The 20,100-nt window shown below is 45.2% G+C and overlaps 1 long non-coding RNA gene across 1 annotated transcript in view; it reads right to left on the reverse strand.

Moving 5' to 3' along the window:
* Nucleotides 1–9,144, reverse strand: part of LOC125739764 (uncharacterized) — a 216,646-nt gene extending 207,502 nt beyond the window's left edge. Inside the window, exon 1 of the long non-coding RNA XR_007397297.1 lies at nt 8,930–9,144. This is a non-coding gene — a long non-coding RNA (uncharacterized LOC125739764). The remainder of the gene's footprint in view (nt 1–8,929) is intronic.
* Nucleotides 9,145–20,100: the final 10,956 nt, after the last annotated feature.

The raw sequence follows: 20,100 nt of genomic DNA on the forward strand, positions 1-20,100 counted from the left end.
CGACACGCCCTATGGGCCCGGTTAATCCAGGAGGCTCTGTAGGTCCAATGCCAAATAGAGGCAGGGGTGGCAATCCGCAGTTGCAGAATAACAGATCACGGGGTCCGATCAACCCATGGGCCCAGGGACGTTTATTCTAGGGGTGCCCAGAGAATCCTAAAGGGGTATCTCAGATGCCAATGTTGAGTAAGGGGTCTGAGGCTGAGCCGATGCTGCGGGTTCAAATAAATGGCAAAGTAATTCCAATGATAATAGACACTGGAGCCACCTACACTTGTGTAAGACTAAAAGATGCCAGTCATATCCCCCGGTCCGCTGAGAAGGTCAGGACCATAGGATTCTCGGGACAAGTGCAGCATATTCCAAAATCTGCTCCAGTGGAGATTAAGATAGGGGACAAAAATGTAAATATGCCCATACTAATATCAGAGCACACCCCAGTGAATTTGTTAGGCAGAGATGCTTTATGTCAGCTGCAGATAGACATAAAATGTACAGAGGGGGGTGTAGAGGTGCTCAGTGGACAGTACAGCCTCATGCGACAAAATTTGTTGTTCCATAAAGGGCAGTATAGTTCATATGGGATTGAAGATGTTACTGGAAAAATTTGGGAAATTTTAGGACAGTGGAGTCCATTTATACAGGAACAAATATAGCAATAGGTTTGTTGCGATGGGGAAAATTCAGTGATCCTGAAATAAAGGGTGAGTGGGATCAGCTCATAGAGTCTCTGCCTGGCTGGGAGAAAGAAAGGATGTACATGATAACAGACGGGATAATATTAGGCCCTGAGGGAGTAGCCATTCCGATACGGAAAATGGGAATAGTGGGAGAATGGTACAACATACCAGACACGGAGCCCCACATAGCGATGGCTTTTAATCAGTCCATGCTGGATCTGGGAGAAATGATGCAGCGAGCAAAGCAGGTGGTTTGGGTGCCGACGGTGCGTGAAGGCGTACAGGCAGCGGCAGGAGAGAAGATGTTAAGGATTCAGTGGAGTGCAAAGGTTGTAGGTGATTTGAAGTTAGACACCAGAGATCCGTGGCTGTGGAGCATGATAGGAGTACAGTGTGATGCAAAAGAAAGTACAGAGGAATGTTGGCAGGAAATGGAAAGAGAAGTGCCTGAGGAGGTGTGGACTGCTCACGATAGATGTAGGCCTAGTAAATTCAGCTAGCCCAGTGGAAATTTATCTTAAACCAGGGTGCACACCACCCTGGAAAAACCAGTATCCCTTGAAACCTGAAGCCGAGGAAGGTATAAGGGAAACGATAGAGGGATTACTGGATGCAGGAGTGTTGGTGCCTACCATTAGCTGCTGCAACACCCCCCTCTTGCCTGTGCCAAAGGCAGGAGGTGAAAAGTGGAGGCTGGTACATGATTTGCGTGCAGTAAATGAGGTAGTGGAGGATCAGACAGCAGAAGTTCCCAATCCACACACACTGTTGACAAATGTGCCCCCCAATGCAAAATGGTTTACAGTTGTGGATTTGTGTTCAGGGGGCAGCATGGTGGTGCAGTGGTTAGCACTGTTGCCTCACACCTCTGGGACCCGGGTTCGAGTCTCCGCCTGGGTCACATGTGTGTGGAGTTTGCATGTTCTCCCCATGTCGTCGTGGGGTTTCCTCCGGGTACTCCGGTTTCCCCCCACAGTCCAAAAACATGCTGAGGCTGATTGGAGTTGCTGAATTGCCCATAGGTGTGCATGTGTGAGTGAATGGTGTGTGAGTGTGCCCTGCGATGGGCTGGCCCCCCATCCTGGGTTGTTCCCTGCCTCGTGCCCATTGCTTCCGGGATAGGCTCCGGACCCCCCGCGACCCAATAGGATAAGCGGTTTGGAAGATGGATGGATGGATGGATGGATTTGTGTTCAGCGTTTTTCAGTGTGCCCCTTGCAGAACAGTCACAGTTTCTGTTTGCTTTCACCTACAGGGGTCAGCAGTATGCCTACACGAGGATGCCACAGGGATTTAAGCATTCGCCGCATGTTTTTAATCAGGTGCTTAAGGCAGACTTAGATGGACTGAATTTAAAAAGTACAGTAATACAGTATGTGGATGATCTATTGTTGTGTGCTGAAACGCTGGCAGACTGCCACCAGGACTCAGTGCAGTTGCTGAAGGTCTTGGCGAAAGGGGGGCATAAGGTGTCCAAGGCCAAGCTGCAGTACTGCGAAGAGCAGGTTACGTACTTGGGGCGTGAGATCAGCCATGGGAGGAAAGCTATAGCAGCAGAACAGTTAAAGGGGATCACTAAGGCTCCGAAACCCATGACTGTGTCACAGATGCTGACTTTTTTAGGGATGACAGGATTCAGCATGGACTGGATTGAGGACTGTGCTGTGAAGGTGGCACCGTAGTGGGCACTGATAAAGGAGGAGGGCCACACTAATTTGAAGGCCTCCTTAATTTGGACAAATGAGGTCTCGGTAGCATTTGAATCTATCAAGCAGGAGCTACAGAATGCACCTGCTCTGGGCCTCCCAGACTACACCAAGCCGTTTTATCTGTATGTCAGGAACAGGAAGGACGGCTTTGGAACAGCTCTGCTCACTCAGGACTTGTGTCCTGGCAGACGGAAGCAGCCATTGGCATACTATAGCATGAAGCTGGACAATGTGGCTCAGGGATACCCACCCTGTTTCCAGGGAGTGGTGGCTGCCTATTTAGGCTATGAAAAGGCCACTGCCATCACGATGGGTTATCCAGTGACAATTTATACTTCACATAAGGTGGTGGACCTTATTGACAAAGGCAAATTTGTGTTGACCCCAGCAAGGCAGCTAGCGTACTTTGCATTTCTCACTTACCCGGATGTGACAATAAAGCGCTGCACTACAGTAAACCCTGCAGACAGCATTCCCCTGGAGGATGAGGGGCAGCCACATGAGTGTGTGGCAGAGTCTTTGGTTTACACTAAACTGAGAGCAGACTTGGAGAGTTCTCCCATTGAAAATAGCGAGATGGTGTTGTTTGTGGACGGCTCATGTTGGAGAGATGGGGATGCCTTAAAGGCTGGGTTTGCTGTAGTTCAGGCACAGGGTGATGATTTTTACACTCTCGTTTCAGAGCCAGCGGCACAACCGTGTTCCGCTCAATTAGCGGAGCTAAAGGCTTTGACTGAAGCGTGCCGGCGAGGACAACATAAGACGGTTACTATCTACACAGACTCTGCATACGCACACGGTGTATGCCATCTCTTTGGAGCAGTCTGGAAGCAAAGGGGGCTTCGCAAAAGTGACGGCTCCCCCATTCAGCATTATAATCAGATTTTGGAGTTGCTACATGCAATGATGCGTCCTAAGCGTTTGGCTGTTGTTAAGTGTCAGGCCCACCGCAGAGGTCGTGAGTTTGTTATTCAAGGCAATGCGGCCTCTGATGCGGCAGCCAGGGCAGCTGTGCAGGTCAGGGCTGCTCATCTTTTGCCTATGGTGACTGTAGAGCCTTACTGTTTCTGATCTGGTGGCCCTGCAGGAGCGTGCGGGTCCCTATGAGGCCTCTGTCTGGCTAAAAAGGGGGGCCTCTAAGGATGCTAATGGTCTGTATCACAACCATGAGGGACTTTTGGCCGCACCTCTGTCTCTGGTGAACATTTTGATAACGGATGCGCATGGTCTTGACCGTTGCGCAAGGGGGGGGGGGGGTGTTACGGAAAATTACACGACAAGGTTTCTGGGCACCTCAGATGCAAGCAATGGTGGATGCAAGGTTGTCCGAATGTGAAGTGTGCATTAAAAACAATGTGCGCAAATCAATCATGGCCCCAATAGGGCACATTCCAGTGCCTGAGGGACCGTTCAGACACTTGGTGATGGACTATGTGGACATGGGGAAAAACAGCATATTGAAAGCGATATATGCTTGTGATTGTGGACAGGTTCAGCAGATGGGTGGAGGCAATACCGTCCAAGGACATGGGGGCGATGACAGTGGTGAAATTCCTGATCAGAGAGGTGATTCCGAGGTTTGGGATACCAACTGAAATAAGCTCTGATAATGGAGCTGCCTTTGTGGGGAAAGTTACTAAGTTAGTGGTTCAACAGCTGAGAATAAAACAAAGGTTGGGATGTGTGTATCACCCTCAGTCGCAGGGCATGGTGGAGAGAGTGAATGGCACACTTAAGCAGAAGCTGAATAAGATTTGCGCCACCATGAAAATTAACTGGGTAGATGTTGCACTGCCAACAGCCTTGATGGCGTATCGGATGGAAACGCACAGGGTGACGCATTTGTCTCCGCATGAAATGCTGACAGGGAGACCAATGCCTGGATCAACTTGGAGGGGGCCGTATAAGGGACCCAGCCTAGATCAGCTGGGGGATGAATTAAAGTTGTACATGAGGACTTTAACCAAAATACACAAAGCTATTTCCAAACAGGAAAAGGAGAAAGCACAGAAAGAAGACACAGACTGGGAGGAGCCAGTCATCTTTCCAGGAGATAAAGTCTACCTGCGAGTGTTCCGGCGAAAGTGGCACGAGCCCCGACGAGAGGGACCCTTCAAGGTGACACGAGCCTCAGCAACAGCGGTACAGGCAGAAAGGAGTAACACGTGGTATCATTTGAACCACTGCACTAGAGTACTGCACGAAAGGCAGATAGTCACTGAAACCAACACAGAGGATGCAGCTGCCCTTGGCTCAGATGGCCCTGATGGAGCTCCCAGAGGAGCTCCACAACTTGGAGAGGAGCCAGTTTCAGGTTCAGAGCAGACTGAGGGTCAAGAGGGAGCGTCGCAAGCAGACCAGCCACTCCAGACAGAACACGAAGCTGTGGGTTCTGGTAGGGCTGACAGCGATGATATTGGTGATGCTAATGATATATCAGGCCCTTCAGGTCTGGGGGCACAGCAGGACCACAGGTCAGGTGAGTTCAGAACAATTGACTTCACTGACTCAGCCTTGTCCTTTAATGCTGAATAACCTCTCAGATAACAATGAGCGAAAGCGGAGAGAGATAGGGAGGAGATATGGGAGTGAGGAGAGTGAGCAAATTGTAGAATATTACCAGGATGAAATAGACCTGGAAGGATTAGCAAAACGTACGCTTGGAAATTTGTGGTATAAATGGGCTAAGTATACCGCTGCTTCATTAGGACAGGAGGGTTGTGTGTTGCGTGCAGGTCCTGACCCTTCAGTTAGGGTAGTCCTGTTCCCATACACTAATAAACGGTGTGAAGAATGGGAAATGGAGAGGATTATGAGATTCTGGAAGAGTCTGTGTCAGGAGGGGCAGGCTCCTGAGAAAGACTGCAGACCCATATCTAACCAGTCAGAGCGCATACCATACTGCCCCTATAAGTGTCTGATATATCAGGGAAATACTAAATATGCTTACAGGGTGGAAAAGCATTGTGGGCAGTTTAAGCCCTGGGAAGGGGGACAGCAAGATATTATGGTGAACAAATTGAGTTTTTTCAAGGGACTTATTTATGAGTGTTTTACAAATGATGGGCCAGAGGAGGTAGGCATCTTCTGGGGAACCTGTGGAACTGTTTGGGATGTGAAAGGTCCCCGAGTACCGAATGGAGAACTATCACGTGTTCCGCTGGATGCGTTAGAAAACCAGAGTGTGCCCCTGGCAGATGTGTGGTGCCTGTGTGGTAAAGAGGGTGGATTGAGGCCTACTCTTCCCTATAATTGGGGAGGCCTCTGCACTAGGGTAATGTTAGCAAGCCAGGCGGATATATATTCTAGAAGACGACCATCTAGGTCCCGCAGATTTGTTGCAAATTATGAGAAGGATCCCAATGTATATATAGATGCGATTGGCCAGCCGAGGGGCATTCCAGAGAAATATCAGGCGAGAAGTGAGATAGCTGCTGGTTTCGAATCAATATTAATCTGGCCTACTCTTAACAAAAATGTGGAATGGATAAATTATTTGTACTATAATCAGCAGAGGTTTACCAACTATACTCAGGGGGCACTCGCATCTCTGGGGGAGCAGCTTCAGGCCACCAGTCTGATGACCTGGCAGAACAGGATGGCCCTGGATTGGCTCCTGGCAGAAAAAGGGGGAGTGTGTGTGCTGTTTGGGGATCAGTGCTGTACGTTTATTCCTAATAATACAGCCCCGGATGGTTCCTTTACTGAGGCTATGAGAAAGTTGCAGGGGTTACAGGATGAGATGGCAAGTAATGCAGGACAACATGACGGGTTGTTTGACTGGTGGTATGATATGTGGGGCAATTGGCAGCAAGCCCTTATGAAAGCACTCTGTGTGGGTGCTGTGCTCATTTTTGCTCTGCTACTAATCTTTTGCTGTGTAGTTCCTCTTGTTCGCTCCCTAGTGGGGAGAGCACTGTCCCGGCAGGCAACTATAGCTGCAATGTCTAGAGTGGTGGGAGGACCGTTTGGAGCAGCATCCTCCTGGACCAACACAGAAATGGATGGCGACATAGACACCTTGGATGCAGTCCTGCCCATAGCTGAAGTTCGGCCATTCCGTGTGTGAATACTCCGAGCAGGAGACCTGCAGCGTGGCTGCCTCCCACGACATCTGGGATTTTTTCCGATTAGGACAGACTGTCCGTTATAATAGTCTGCAATGTTATTAGTTAACCTTTTACTTATCTTTGTATTACATATATCTGTTTTTGTATTGGGTTTGTAATAGATTTTGTAGTCCTACTGTATATGCAATATATCCAGGGGAGGTCATTGTATGGCGATCCTCCCTTCCCTTTCCTGATGTACCCCCTGTGCTGCCGTTGGTTGACTCTCAGTGTTAGTAGTTTGTGAGCCATGCCTGCCATGGACCCCGAAGGGGGGCCGCGCCTGTGGCGGGCTGGGAGTGGAAGTTCCCTGGGTCATGGGGTTTTTGCCCTCCCTCCTAGGCTGGATGGACAGGATTGTGTGTGGGACTCCTTGGAGTCCCAAAGGGGGGAAATATATGGAATATTATTTAGCACTATATAACATAGAATACAAGTATTATGGTATTATTAAAAAGTATGTGAAATATCCATGATGTAATCATTACAATATAAACATTATAATGTAATCAACACAACGTAATCAACTGAGTATGTATTTGCACCTTTTGTTAGTCTGAGATTCTGTTAGCTACTTTATATTAGTCCTGAATCTATGAATATTCACTTTTATTAACGTATATTTTATCACAATGTTAAAGGACAAATATATTATCAACCTTTTAGTTAGACAATGTGTAAAAGGCTGAAACTGCCTAGGTTTACTACTGAAGGAAGGGATTCGCCTGAGTTCACCAGAAGTTCACGGCTGAGCATTTTTAAAAACCCAAGTGGAGCTGCTCACGCCACCATTATGTTCAGCCGAGAGACCAAACGGTAAAAGAAATGATGGACAAACTTATCACCTAGGGGTGTGGATTAAGGGAAAAAACAATTATTGTGAATGGCTGAAGGAATGATGATGCTTAAGTGACGAGACATTGTTAAATGATAAGAACTTATATAAAAATTGGTGTAAAACAGTACTGGACACACTTTTACGTGTCCAGCCTTGGTTGTAACTTCTTTGTTGCAATAAAGACTGAATTCTGGATACTGCACAAGCGGACTTCTGACTTCTGATTTGGCGGGGAAGGAGAAAAAAACCACGACAGTAGTAGGGACAAAATCTCCTACCACTGATAATTCTGACCATACACAAATTTTTTTTTTTCTGCGTCTTGCGATTTTACCGTATCAAAAATAACCAGTAAATCCTATTATTATCCTGCTACCCCCACTCTACCAAAACTATGATACATTTGGAGGAGGAAGATTTCTAATTGATCCTTTATACCCACCAACCAGACCAGTATAAGAAGCTGTACGATGTAAAGCCTCTTTAAATGGGTACAGACTACTTCCGTTTATTGTAATAAGTATCTCATAAATTTGACTTTACACTTTTGCATGGTATTGATAGATTTTGAAAGTTAATTACTTAACACAATTCTTATTAAAATTGTTCATTATACAACCTGAATGTCTCAAGGTAGCACATTAGTACAAAAAACGCTGTATGATGTATTATTGTAGCAGTCAGATGTTATTTTAACCAATGTACAGGTTTACCTTTAATTTAATTCTACAAACATAATCAAAATCACTTGTGAAAAAGACATTTAGTCATTTACTAAGGCAGATACAACCTGTGGAAGCACAGCTAAAAGCATACCATCACCCATTATAGAGTGACCCATTGTCTTTGTAACTGAGTAATCACAACTAAGTGCAATTAACTATAATGAAACTGTAAACAGAAACAGTAAAGGCAAAGGTAATTTATTATGACGAAATGCTTCCAAAATGCCCAGTGTGCTTCAGCGTTTCTCCTTTTCTCCAGTCGTCGACAGGTCCTGTGTTTATTAGGTGATCTGTGATGTAGGAGATCCTGAGAATGGCTGCTGCTCCAAGGATGATTGGCAGGTGGCTTTTCCCAGGAACAGCGGGCTGGAGATGTGTGGGATCTGGAGTGCAGATAGAAACAGAGGAAGAGAACAAGCAGAGGGTGTGGGGGGGGGGGGGGGGGGGGGAAACAAGACTGCAGGACACGTTAAAGTCTATGGTAACACAGGTGACCTGGACTACATGCCCATCACTCCCCACATGCCCGTTTCCCTCGCCTTCCCTGTGGTGTGGTGCTAATGAGCTACATCTATTTCTCGTTTAATCCTGCCTCCCGTTTCAGCCCTTGTGTGGATGATCCCAGGTCCCTCTCGTCTGCTCCTCATCTGTGGTGCATATAGTGCCTCTTCGTCCTGTGCTCCCCAGTCCAGTCATTGTATTGTTACGTGTGCGATCCTGCTGTATAGGATCAATCCTGCTGATCCTGTGTTTCCCCCCTGCTCTCCCAGCCTGGTTTTCACCCCTCATGGTCTGTTTCCTTTTGCCTTTTGCATTGTGTTTTTATTAGAATAAAATCCCCTTCGTTTTCCCCGACGCCTGCCTTTACCTGCATCCTTCCAGAACCTTGACAATATCCTTAATGAGAGATATGGTGCTTAATAAATAGACAATAAATTAAACACAAATACATAATGAGGCTAATAATTTTTATGTGTGTGTCGTTTAAAAGAAATTAAATCAAATTAACTTACCTGGTGACACTGGTAACTCTGAACATAATACTAAAAAGATCATTTTCAAATTGTATTCAGTTTTGCTGTGAATAAGCATTAATAAGTATTTTTTTGCCCACCACCACCCCCCCTCTTCGGAGGACAACTTTATTTTAAATTAAATTAAAGATACAGTGTAAAGAGTGTGGCCGCTCAGAACTCCCCGAACCGGGGAGAGAGGGGGACACAGACACAACAATCGTAGTAATACAGGTGGGATGGAGAAAATAAAGTGTAGGGGAATACAGAGTACAAACAACCATAAGAAACACACGGCCCATGGCCATATGTCCACAAGACAACCACCCGCCCAACCCGAGAGGGAGCCCACGAGGGACTAAGGGGGGCCCAACCCCTGTAAAAGGAGGTCCGCAGAGGGGGGACAGACAGCGAGCCCCCCAGTCCCTCCCGCAAGCCCTCCACCGAGGGAAGCGGGTCCAGGGCCAAAGGGCCCCATCAACCGGGAACACTCCCCTGGCGGACGGTCCCCCCAGCCCGCTCCCCGGCAGGACGGATCACCGGCCACTGTAGCGACCCGGCACGTCCCCCCCCTCCCCGACACTGCAGGATGATCTAAGGGAGACCCATACAAACAAAGTGCACCATCCCCCCCGCCCCCACCACCCAGGAGCGGACCTGCGTCAACCGGGGAGCGGCAGACCCCCCGCCCAGCCCAGACCGAACCCTACAATTCACCTAGAAGGGCTCAGAGCATCCCTAGATACACCGGACCGCCTGCCAGGGCCCCACCACGGCGCAGCAGAGCCAAGGACCACCCAGCCCGCAGCCCACAAGAGGAGACGGCCCACACCGGCCAGGGCCATCTTCTACCTGCCGGGCCACCCCACACGCGCAGGGCCAGAGACAGAGAGTTAGGGGGGCCCCTCAGCCCCCACTGATTCCCCGTCCCATGTTAATGTGAAGTGTGCATGTACATGTGTGAGAGAGTTGTGTGTTTATGTCTACAATGCATTTAAATTAGTGGGTGCAGTTCGAGTATGAGGGCCCCACCACTGGCAGATGGCAGAGTCCCCCATCCCCCTCCCTGCACCCAAAGGCCCTAATGTAGCATGGACTGTGTATATAACTAAAGTGCAAAAAGCAGGTGAACAGTCGAGGCACGGGCACCCCACCGCTGGCAGACGGCAGAACCCCACCTGCCTATACCCACCTCCTCAGCCCTAGTGTCATGTGGTGTCTAATATAGCACTAGAACTGCCAAATCTACGCGTATTTTCGCAAATTCCCTGGGCCTAACACCTACTAGCATCCCTGCTGAGAGTTTCTTGGGCCATTGTCCTCCTGCTTTTGTTGTGCAAACACACCCATTACCTGTGAGGCCTGGCACATTTGCATTTTTTTACTCAGAGCAGCTAAAATCCAAGGCAGGCTAAACCTCTGTGTGTGACATGGAAACCTTCACAAAAGTCTGCCATATCTATACCAAATATCCCACACACTGACTGACCTGCAAATATGAAAGACACACATTCACAAAATATATGGAAGCACAAGTCTGTTTTATTTATAAAAAAAAATTGAGTGTTTCAAACTTTGCAGTGTTTGCAGACCCAGTGACCATCATCCCTGCATTTGGCGCAAGTAAATTTGTAACACTTTGCACTGGTAAACCTGCTGCGGTTTCTGTTGCAGTTCTCCTGTACCTGACACTGAGTTGTCCATACAAGTCCTGGCACAGCAGCAGCCTTCCTCTGTCCCCATAGCCTTTTGTGGCATAAATTGGCAATAGAGTTCCTTGGCTAGATGACTCAAAAATAATCTTCTTTTGCCTTCCCACCCTGTACATGCCTTGTACAGAACGTAGGAATTTGCCACCACCAGGTCCAGCATGTTGTAAAATACAGCTACTGGCCACCTGCATGTTGCTGCTCTTACGAAATACATGCGCGCCATTTGGTCCAACACATTTACACCACACTATAACAGCGGAGAGAGAGAGAGTCATGAGTGTATTTGCTTTTTTTCTACCTTCTTTCTATATAGGCCTGTATAGTACATATCAGAAAACATTGTAGCACTGATGTAAAATTATACACACATTCACATACCCCACCTGCCTAAACCCACCTCCTCAGCCCTAGTGTCATGTGCTGTCTAATGTGCAAGTAAAACCTCCCCATTGCCCCTCAAAGCCCTAGTGTTGTATGAAATGTGGTGTCCGGCCCAGGAGAGCAATAAGGGCGTGCAGGAGTGGGCCCCCCCCGGCACCGGGGCCAGATCCCCGACTGGCCCCGATTAGTCCTCATCCCCGACCCCACACAACTGGCAGGGGCGGCCAACCGAGGGGGTTCAGGGGCGCCACATTAACAATTGTTAATAAACATTCCACTATACATCTCAAAATTTAGCACACTTAATTCATTATCTTTGATACTGTTTCAAACATTTAATGTTCCCCAAACAGCAGCAGAAGAACCACAGCTTCATCTTCCTTGTATTTTGGCTCTTCTCTGTGTCAAGAGCTCTACAAGCTCAACTTTAATATTAATTTTCCACCACTTCTACCTCTTCTATCTATACCAGACCCACATCTATCTCTACACCGCCAGTTTCCTCTCTGAAGAGTCTCAGAGACAATGCCAGCATTGCCTATCCCTCTCACACCCTCCCCTCCCTTACACCAGTCAGTCACACCTCCCAGTCCCCCCATAACCTCCCCAGCCTGGACAGTGGGGGGTGTCGCTGGTGAGCACTCCTCCAAACCTTTCCTCTCTCCCCAGTCGATCACCTCGTCCCACAGGTCCCAGGCTCCCCAGTGCTGGTCGTTGGTCCAGGAAACAGCTTTCGGAATTTTCATTCTGGTTAACATAATTAACTAGCCGTCTGTGATACTCTCAAAGCCAAACTAGACACTGTGTATTTTCAACGTACTCCAGACATTTGCTAAATGCTATTCACCAAGAATGCCTATGGAAAGGGATGGAGCCTTCATTAGCTGCTTGTGGCATCGAGGCTACTCCGATAGAAGCGGCCAAATTGCTAAAACTGTTTCACAACCTATACAGTAACGCTGGCGAAATCAGGACGCTGCTTCGGTACGTTATAACATCGCCATGGTAATGAACCCAGCAAACGGTTAATCTTACTTCAACAACATGGGGCATTTAAAAAGTAAACGTATAGGGGCTCTTTTCAGAATAACATCTTCAGATGAAACGCATTACGACAGACCGGATGAGTAAAACCAATCATATCAACCATAAGGCTTATTGTTTTTAAGTTTAACTCAATTATTTTCTCTTACAATTTAAATATAAACAATCACATTACGAAAAATGGCCACAGCATCTACAGTTTAAGCTACTAATTTTAAATATATTTCAATTATATTTTGCGGCAATATTTGCATGAACTATATCACGACATACAATGAAATATATAATTAACTATGCTAAGAAAACATAATCTGAAGAAATAGCAAGAAACATACGAAGAGATGCTTCTCACCGCTGCGCCATCGCTCTGTCAGAAAGTTTATGTTCAAACTGCACTGATTTTGTTTCTATGGAAACCAGCGAAATTTTTCATTGGTCGAAAGGATGAAGATATGTACTGACGCCATTTTCAACGAATGAAAACGAGAATTAATTGTCAGGGCGGGACGAATTTGAAGGTGAACCAATCAAAAGTAGTATGTTTAGCTCGTGCTTGTTTTGGCTGAGCGTGATTGGATTTGTTGATCTAACCGCCTTCAAGCCGTAAACCATGTATCTACTTGTCAATGGGAAACCACGCAGTTCTGTCTATAAATACTGACTGTAATTTTTTTATGACATTATGTCTTTGCTATGCAGTATTACGGTAATGCGTAATACCGCGATGTTTGGGGTGCCCCGCTGTTTTTTTTCCATAGCTGGTGAACGCAATTAGCATTTTAGCCACGTTGGTAGGTCCGCTTTTGAGAAAGAACACTATAGTTCTTGTTATTCACATTCTGTGTCCTGGTGTTTTTAATTTCTCATAATGTGAACAAAGATATGTCATATACAAGTTTTTTGAGAGACTAAATTTTGGTTTGATTTATAATTTATTTAATGGTAAATAAAGTTCTTATATAGCCATTTTAGAATTAGTGCAGTCTTTCGTTTAGAATTAGCGCAATATTCTTAAAAACTGCATGTTCAAACCAAACGCCATGCCATAATAACTGCTTTACAGATATTTCATTCAGGAATCTATGGAGGGTATACTGTAGGTAGGCCTGTTTGTGTGTGTGTGTGCGCGCGTTTGGGTGGGTGGTTATGTACATAGTGCTATAAAAACATGTTATTTTGACTTTGTAGGGACATGTTTTCGGTCCCGAAAGTAAGATACTGAATTTTATTAAATTCTGTGAATGCAGTCAAATGAATAATTCAAAAAGTCTTGCATTTTGTTTGGTTGCTTACTGTTACTGCTTGGTAACTACTGCAATGTTTAAGGTTGCCATAGTTAGGATTGGGGTTACGCCCATACAAATGAATGGAGAATCCCCACAAAGATTCAAATACCTAATCTGTGTGTGTGTGTGTGTGTGTGTGTGTGGAGTAGGTGTATATTACATTGTGGGGACCAAATGTCCCCCACAATGTGACAAAAACCCCGTTATTTTGATGTTTTGGGGGGCATTTTCAGGTACTCACAAAGATCTGTAAATACAGTCAAAAAACTAAAAATGCCAAAAGTCTTGTATTTGGTTTGGTTACATATGGTTAAGGTTAGGGGTTGGTAGGGGTTAAAGTTGTCATGTTGGGATTACAGTTTTCCCCATAGAAATGAATGGAGAGTCCCCACGAAGATATGATTACACAGCTGTATGTGTGTGTGTGTTGTGTGTGGTATCAGATCAGTCCCTGAGAGTTCAGTAGTCAGGCGCCATGTTTCTGAGTCTGGTTGTGGAGGCCTGAATGCTTTTCCAGATGCCAGAGTGAAAAGATTATGTGAGGGGTGGGTGCGGTCATCCACAATGTTGGTGGCTTTGCGGATGGAGCGTGTGATGTGAATGTCCATGATGGAGGGGAGAGAGACTCTAATAATCTTCTCAGCTATCCTCACTATCCGCTGGTCTTATGATCTGAGGCGAGGCAGTTCCCAATTCAGACCGTGATGCAGCTGCTCAGGATGCTCTTGTCTAAGGAATCAAAAATGTGGTTCCATGGGGTTCCAGACAGTGACCTTTTTTGGAGACAGTGAGACTCCAAGTGAGATTTTATACCTAGGTGCACCAGTTATGACATTGGTCAGGTAGGCTGTGGTCTGTTAGTTGGTGACAAGTGGCTGGTGATCCATGCAACCCAAGCAGAAGTGAGCAGAACTTGTATCAGCCAAATAGACAGGAGAACTTCAGGACTCCTGAGTAACAGATAAAGACAGAGAAACAGCAAAGTTATGGAGAATCAGGAAGTAAGTGCCAGTCTGCGCAGATCTGAGGTCAGTGAGACACACATAAGGCTCCTCTGATGCTCCTCTTCATCCGCTGATGGGCCTCCAGGTGAGAATCACAAATCAAACATAATAACAACTGACACAAAGGCCTGAGGTCAGACCCTCTGTATGCAGCACACAGTGTGTCTGCAGTCTCACCCTCACATCGTGTATGATGACATTTCTGCTTTTTAGATTAAGTGCCTGTCTGAGAATAACTTCTGCATCATGCTAATTATTTAGCTGTTTCGTGCTCATGGGCAAAAGAAAAATGAGGATTAAGTTAAATATATCAGAAATAAATTTCTAATGTGGCTCAAGGCCACAGTAAAGTGGACCATCACATCAAGTAAGTACAAAACAGCCTTTACTAATACGCTAAGGGTTAAAACAACATATAAGATGTGCATAATCTGACAGTATATCAGCGTGAGAGCAAGGCTGGCCCTGGAAGTGGTGTGCATGCAATGGCAGAGCAAAGTTAGAGACACCCGCTAAAAACTTTCATTTTATCTCACTTGCTCCTTTCTTCTTTTTCCTTCTTTTTTTCCCTCCTAATCTGTCCATCCTCTTCGGCCAGCTCACCCACTGCATCACCATGCCGCCTAAAAATGAAATAAATAAATTTTTTAAATTTAAAAAATGAAATCGATCAACATGAGAGGCCTATACAGAGTTTATAGAACCCCTCATGGTAAAGCAAACATGTTTGTCACAGCAGTGCATTCAGACCATGATTCTGCTAAAGCTGCCGGACAGGACAAAGGGAAAAAAAAGAAGAAGGTGGGGGTCAGTGCAGCAGTGGGTAGTTCAGGTCCAGAATGTAAAAATCCAGACCAAGATTTAGTTTCAACCAAACAGCTGAGTACTCTGTATCAGTGTCATTCTTAAAGTCGTGTTTCAACTTCTGGCAAAGTTCTCCCAGGAGCCTATCTCTGTTGTATGTACAGTCGGCATGTAATTCATTCCTGCCCAGATCCCTGACAAACAGTTGGAGGCAGAATTACTTGTTATCAGAGTATGTGAATTTTTACACACACCAGCAGCTGTGACAGAATAAGATATTTCCTTTATACTGCTGCCACATAGTGGACACAAAGAAGACTGCAGTCAATTCTAAAATCAGTCGGTCAACATGCTACCACCACAGACTATAATCGGGAAGTGATCAAACTTCATGGAACAATATGAATATAAACAAACAGATGTAGTAAGTATATTGTGCAAAATGTATCTTCATCTTAACTACGCTGAATGGTGGAGTCCCAGAGGAAGTGATCCTCACCTGGAGGCCCATCAGTGAAGAAGAGGATGAAGAGGAGCATCAGAGGAGCCTTATGTGTGTATCGCTGACCTCAGATCTGTGGAGACTGACACTCACTTCCTGACTCTCCTTAACCTCACTGCCTCCCTTTTTGTGGGTTTTAAATGTTTTAAAAATCATCCATCTATCTTTGATTTTCATAAACTCTTTGTGCACTGATGCATTTCCTGTCTATTTCTTGTCTGTTAAAAGGAAAACAGTTTGATGCTGCTGTTCTGCTCTTACCAGGAATAAATATTTTGATTTCATCTAGAATCTTATCATTTTAGAAACATGATTTCATAGCAAAATTATTGATAGCTGGTCTTCACAGTGAATCATTCATGCTCACAGAGTTTAAACTACAAACAAATTAATCAAATAAGTCTAGTTCTTTTCTAAACTGTTACTTCCTCATATTGCAAATGAGCAAAGAGCAGTGAAATCAGACTTATTCTGAAAAGCAGAAAAGTCGTCATACAGGATGTGAGTGTGAGACTCTGCAGAAACACTGTGTGCTACATACAGAGGGTCTGACCTCAGGCCTTTGTTTCAGTCTTTATTATGTTTTATACAGTTTTAAAATGTCACTGCAGTAGGTCCTTTTCATATGTGTGGATCAGCACAAATCAAGAGGTCCGTTAGGAAGGTGTCTGTATGACAGGGGTGGGGGTATCCTGGGGGGGGGGGGATGGGTGGGGGCAAAGTCAGGTAATTCACTTCATCTGGGTCTTATCAGCAGTCCTGTGTTTCTCTCAGCACCACAATGATGTTTCACACATAATGGGGTCCGTGGGCCTCCTCAGTTATATTCAGGCTTTCAAAGTTCTTCAATCATAAAAAGTCACATGGATCTGACACTCTGACACTGTTATATTAATTTGTTTAAATTCATTGAAAATACTATATATTACAGCTAGTATTTGGATCCGTCTGCTCTTTATCCGTTCCTCACTGGCATACCTGGGTCTCTGTGCAGTGCTTTCCGGAAGCATCAGAACCATTCATAAGGGAATCTATGTGTGGCTGCCCTCTAGTGGATACACAAAATTCGGCTACTTAAGTAGCTTGACTATATTTCCCTCCTAGTTTAGTTTAGTTCCTAATTTAATTTAACAGATGAAACTGAAGGCAGAGCTGGAAATTAGTTTAGTCATGACTTCAGAAGTTACGCTGACAAGGGATTCTGTACAATCAGAGATGAAGCTGCTGGATGGGCTGGTCATCGCCTGCTTTTTCTGACTGATGTAGGTCTGGATGTAAAGTTACAAACTGCTTAATGTGTATCAATCTGTTTTATAATGTTCACACAAAAAAGTGCTTTTAATGTGTCTGCACCTTGTATCTCCCACAATGTGCTTCTGCATTCGATATCTTCTTGACTTGGGGATAAAGAGATTTAACTGGATGGATTTTACTTTTGTGAAGCACTACAGTCCAAAGCTGAACTGATTGTTCAAAGCTTTTTGGTTTTTAAGCAAAACTACTTCATTTAATTTATCTGAAACCCACTTTGCGCCTTTCTAGACTCAACAAAGCATCATTGCCAACAAAATAAGTGAGTTACAGTTAAATCAGGTAAAGAAGTTTCATTTGGAATTTACTGATCCAGGTTTTCAGCACCACGGACAGCAACTAGACTTACTGTCATTTAATGGGAGTGAAAGCAGAAACCAATAGATCACACAGGGATATTTTCATTTGATGGTGTCTTTCTTTTTACTTTTGATATGCCGTCTTCCTCCTTAGCTGATATGTGAGGCTGCTGTCAGCTGAGACAAGCTGGTGTGATTTTACGCAGAGTGATAAGTGGGCGGTCCTGTTTTCGTGTGTTACATTTTCATTTGATGTTGGCCAATATGTATGTGGTACTGTTTCCTCCTTAACTGATATGCACAGGCTGTTGTTAGCAGAGACAAGCTGGTGTATTTGTACCGCAGATTGAAAAGTGGGCGTTCCCGATTACATCACTCTTTTAAAGAGTCCCTGATTGGTGGGCTCTGACGTGGAGGGGTGACCTAAAAACTCCAAACCATTTATCCATCCATCCATCCATCCATCCATTTTCCAAACCGCTTATCCTACTGGGTCGTGGGGGGTCCGGAGCCTATCCCGGAAGCAATGGGCACGGGAACAACCCTGGATGGGGGGCCAGCCCATCGCAGCCAAACCATTTAAGTTTGCGAAATTCATTTTTAATAATTACCAATTTCAGAAAAATATGAAATGTTTTGTAAAGTATCAATTTATTAATCATGTATTTAAACAAATTATGACCAGTATAAAAGACACATACAAAACTGTACAAAAGTCTTGGGCTGTCGAAGAAAATGATGTTCAAATGATCTTCATCTTGGTCTAGAATTATAATATTTTGTCCGTCAAAGTGTGGCAGCCCAGTCATTTCAAAATCTCTTCTAAAGTTAGTAAAACATTTGCACCAACCATCCAATAGACCTATATCTTTTTATAACACAACTCCTATGGCTAATCAATGCATCATTAACATTTTGTCACGGGAGACGGCAGCGATGGCGGGCAGAGCGGCGATCGTGCGGGCAGGCGGGTAAGAAGCAGGCAGACAGCCGAGTATCAGGGCAAACGAGGGGTTTAATCTCAGGGACGAGGGCACGAACATCAACTGACATCAATGACGGACAAAGGACTCGGGTAAGACACGGACTGAAATACACAGGACTGAGCAAATTAACTAGATACAGCTGGGTACAATCGGGAGAAAACACGTGGGTAATCAGGGGGCGTGGAACACAGGAGGAGCGGACGAGCCGATTTGTTTAATTAAATTAATTAATTAAGTGAGCTGGTGCCGGAATTTAACAAATACATGGAATGGCTGGGATGCCCCTGAGGAGAGGTTTAGGATCCAAAGCGTGGTTCACCTAGCGATCCAACAAGGCATCAGTAACTCTATGGAGAAAAGAAGAAATTCTTGTTAGTTTTTATTGTGTCACTTTTAATTTGCATATATTTTTATGATAATTGTGTTTTTGTTCTGAGGAAATATACACAACCCAATTAAATAGCATTAAACGTTTTCTTTGATGGCCCAAGACTTTTGCATAGTACCATATTTTTTCAGAATCAAGAGACAATTTAATAAAAACCAGTCTTACCTTCACAAGATAACGATTATTAAACATTAACCAGCAGGTGGCAGCAAAGCACTTGTGAATAAGTGGCCAATACGTGGTTGTACAGGTTGCCAGCAGATAATCATCCCCTCTGTTTAACTGACTCTCATGCTATGACTGTACAGACTGAGCAGGGCTGAGTGAGAGAGGCCTCACTGCAGTTAGCATAACCGTTTATTTTACAGCTCGTCTGACTCATTCTGCTCCACGAAGGTCATCTCCTCTGCCAGCTTCCTCTGATCCAGGGAGACCCTCTGCTTCTCTCTGATTGGTTCCCGCTTTCTACAGGAGGTCCAGTGCAGCTGAATGGTGATGATGGTGCAAATCAGGTAAAACACACCAGTCCCAGCTTTCAGTACAGCATCCAGAACCTGCTCCCACCTGTGAGACATATAATACACCAGTGTGTCTGTCAGTCACACATATCACATTTAAACCTGAAGAACAAAACAGTGAATCTGTTCTGACTGAAGTAAAACCACCTTGATAATCGACAGCAGCACCGATCAGCTCAGTCCTACATACAGAGCCAGCTGGACCAAAGAGCTGAATAAGAGGGTGGATGTGAACAGTAAAGTCTTACATGCTTTATAGAAACACGGTACAGCCACATCTGTACTATTACACAGGACACATGTGAGGAACAGGAGACATTAACAAAGAGCATGAAAATAGCTAGAGATTATCAATCAACATGTTACACTATTTTGTAAAAACAGGCCTGCAGTCATTCCCCAGCAGCACAGGGCACAAGGCAAGGGCTCACCCTGGATGGGATGGGATCTCAAGTTTATTATTAAGAAAATGAAATAAAAAATATTTTTTTCCCTTAAAATTAAAATGACAGTTTCCCATTACTGTGTGATCAGGTAAATGCTGCTAGCTGGACCCCCACACTACTGTAAATGCTGCTGAATGCTTACCTCCGTTTTTCATTATCCCCTCCTTCTTCATCATGTGCAGAGAAAAGGAGAGCAGTGGAAACAGGAGAAAGGATAGTTAATAAAAAGCAGGGTTTGCACTGTCGCCTCACTCCTCTGGCACGTGTACTCAAGTCTTCGCTGGAGTTCCGTATGTATGGAGTTTGCATGCTCCCCCTGTGTCATTGTGGGGTTTCCTCCAGGGA

This window comes from Brienomyrus brachyistius, chromosome 4, assembly GCF_023856365.1.
Source record: "Brienomyrus brachyistius isolate T26 chromosome 4, BBRACH_0.4, whole genome shotgun sequence".
NCBI classification, from domain to species: domain Eukaryota; kingdom Metazoa; phylum Chordata; class Actinopteri; order Osteoglossiformes; family Mormyridae; genus Brienomyrus; species Brienomyrus brachyistius.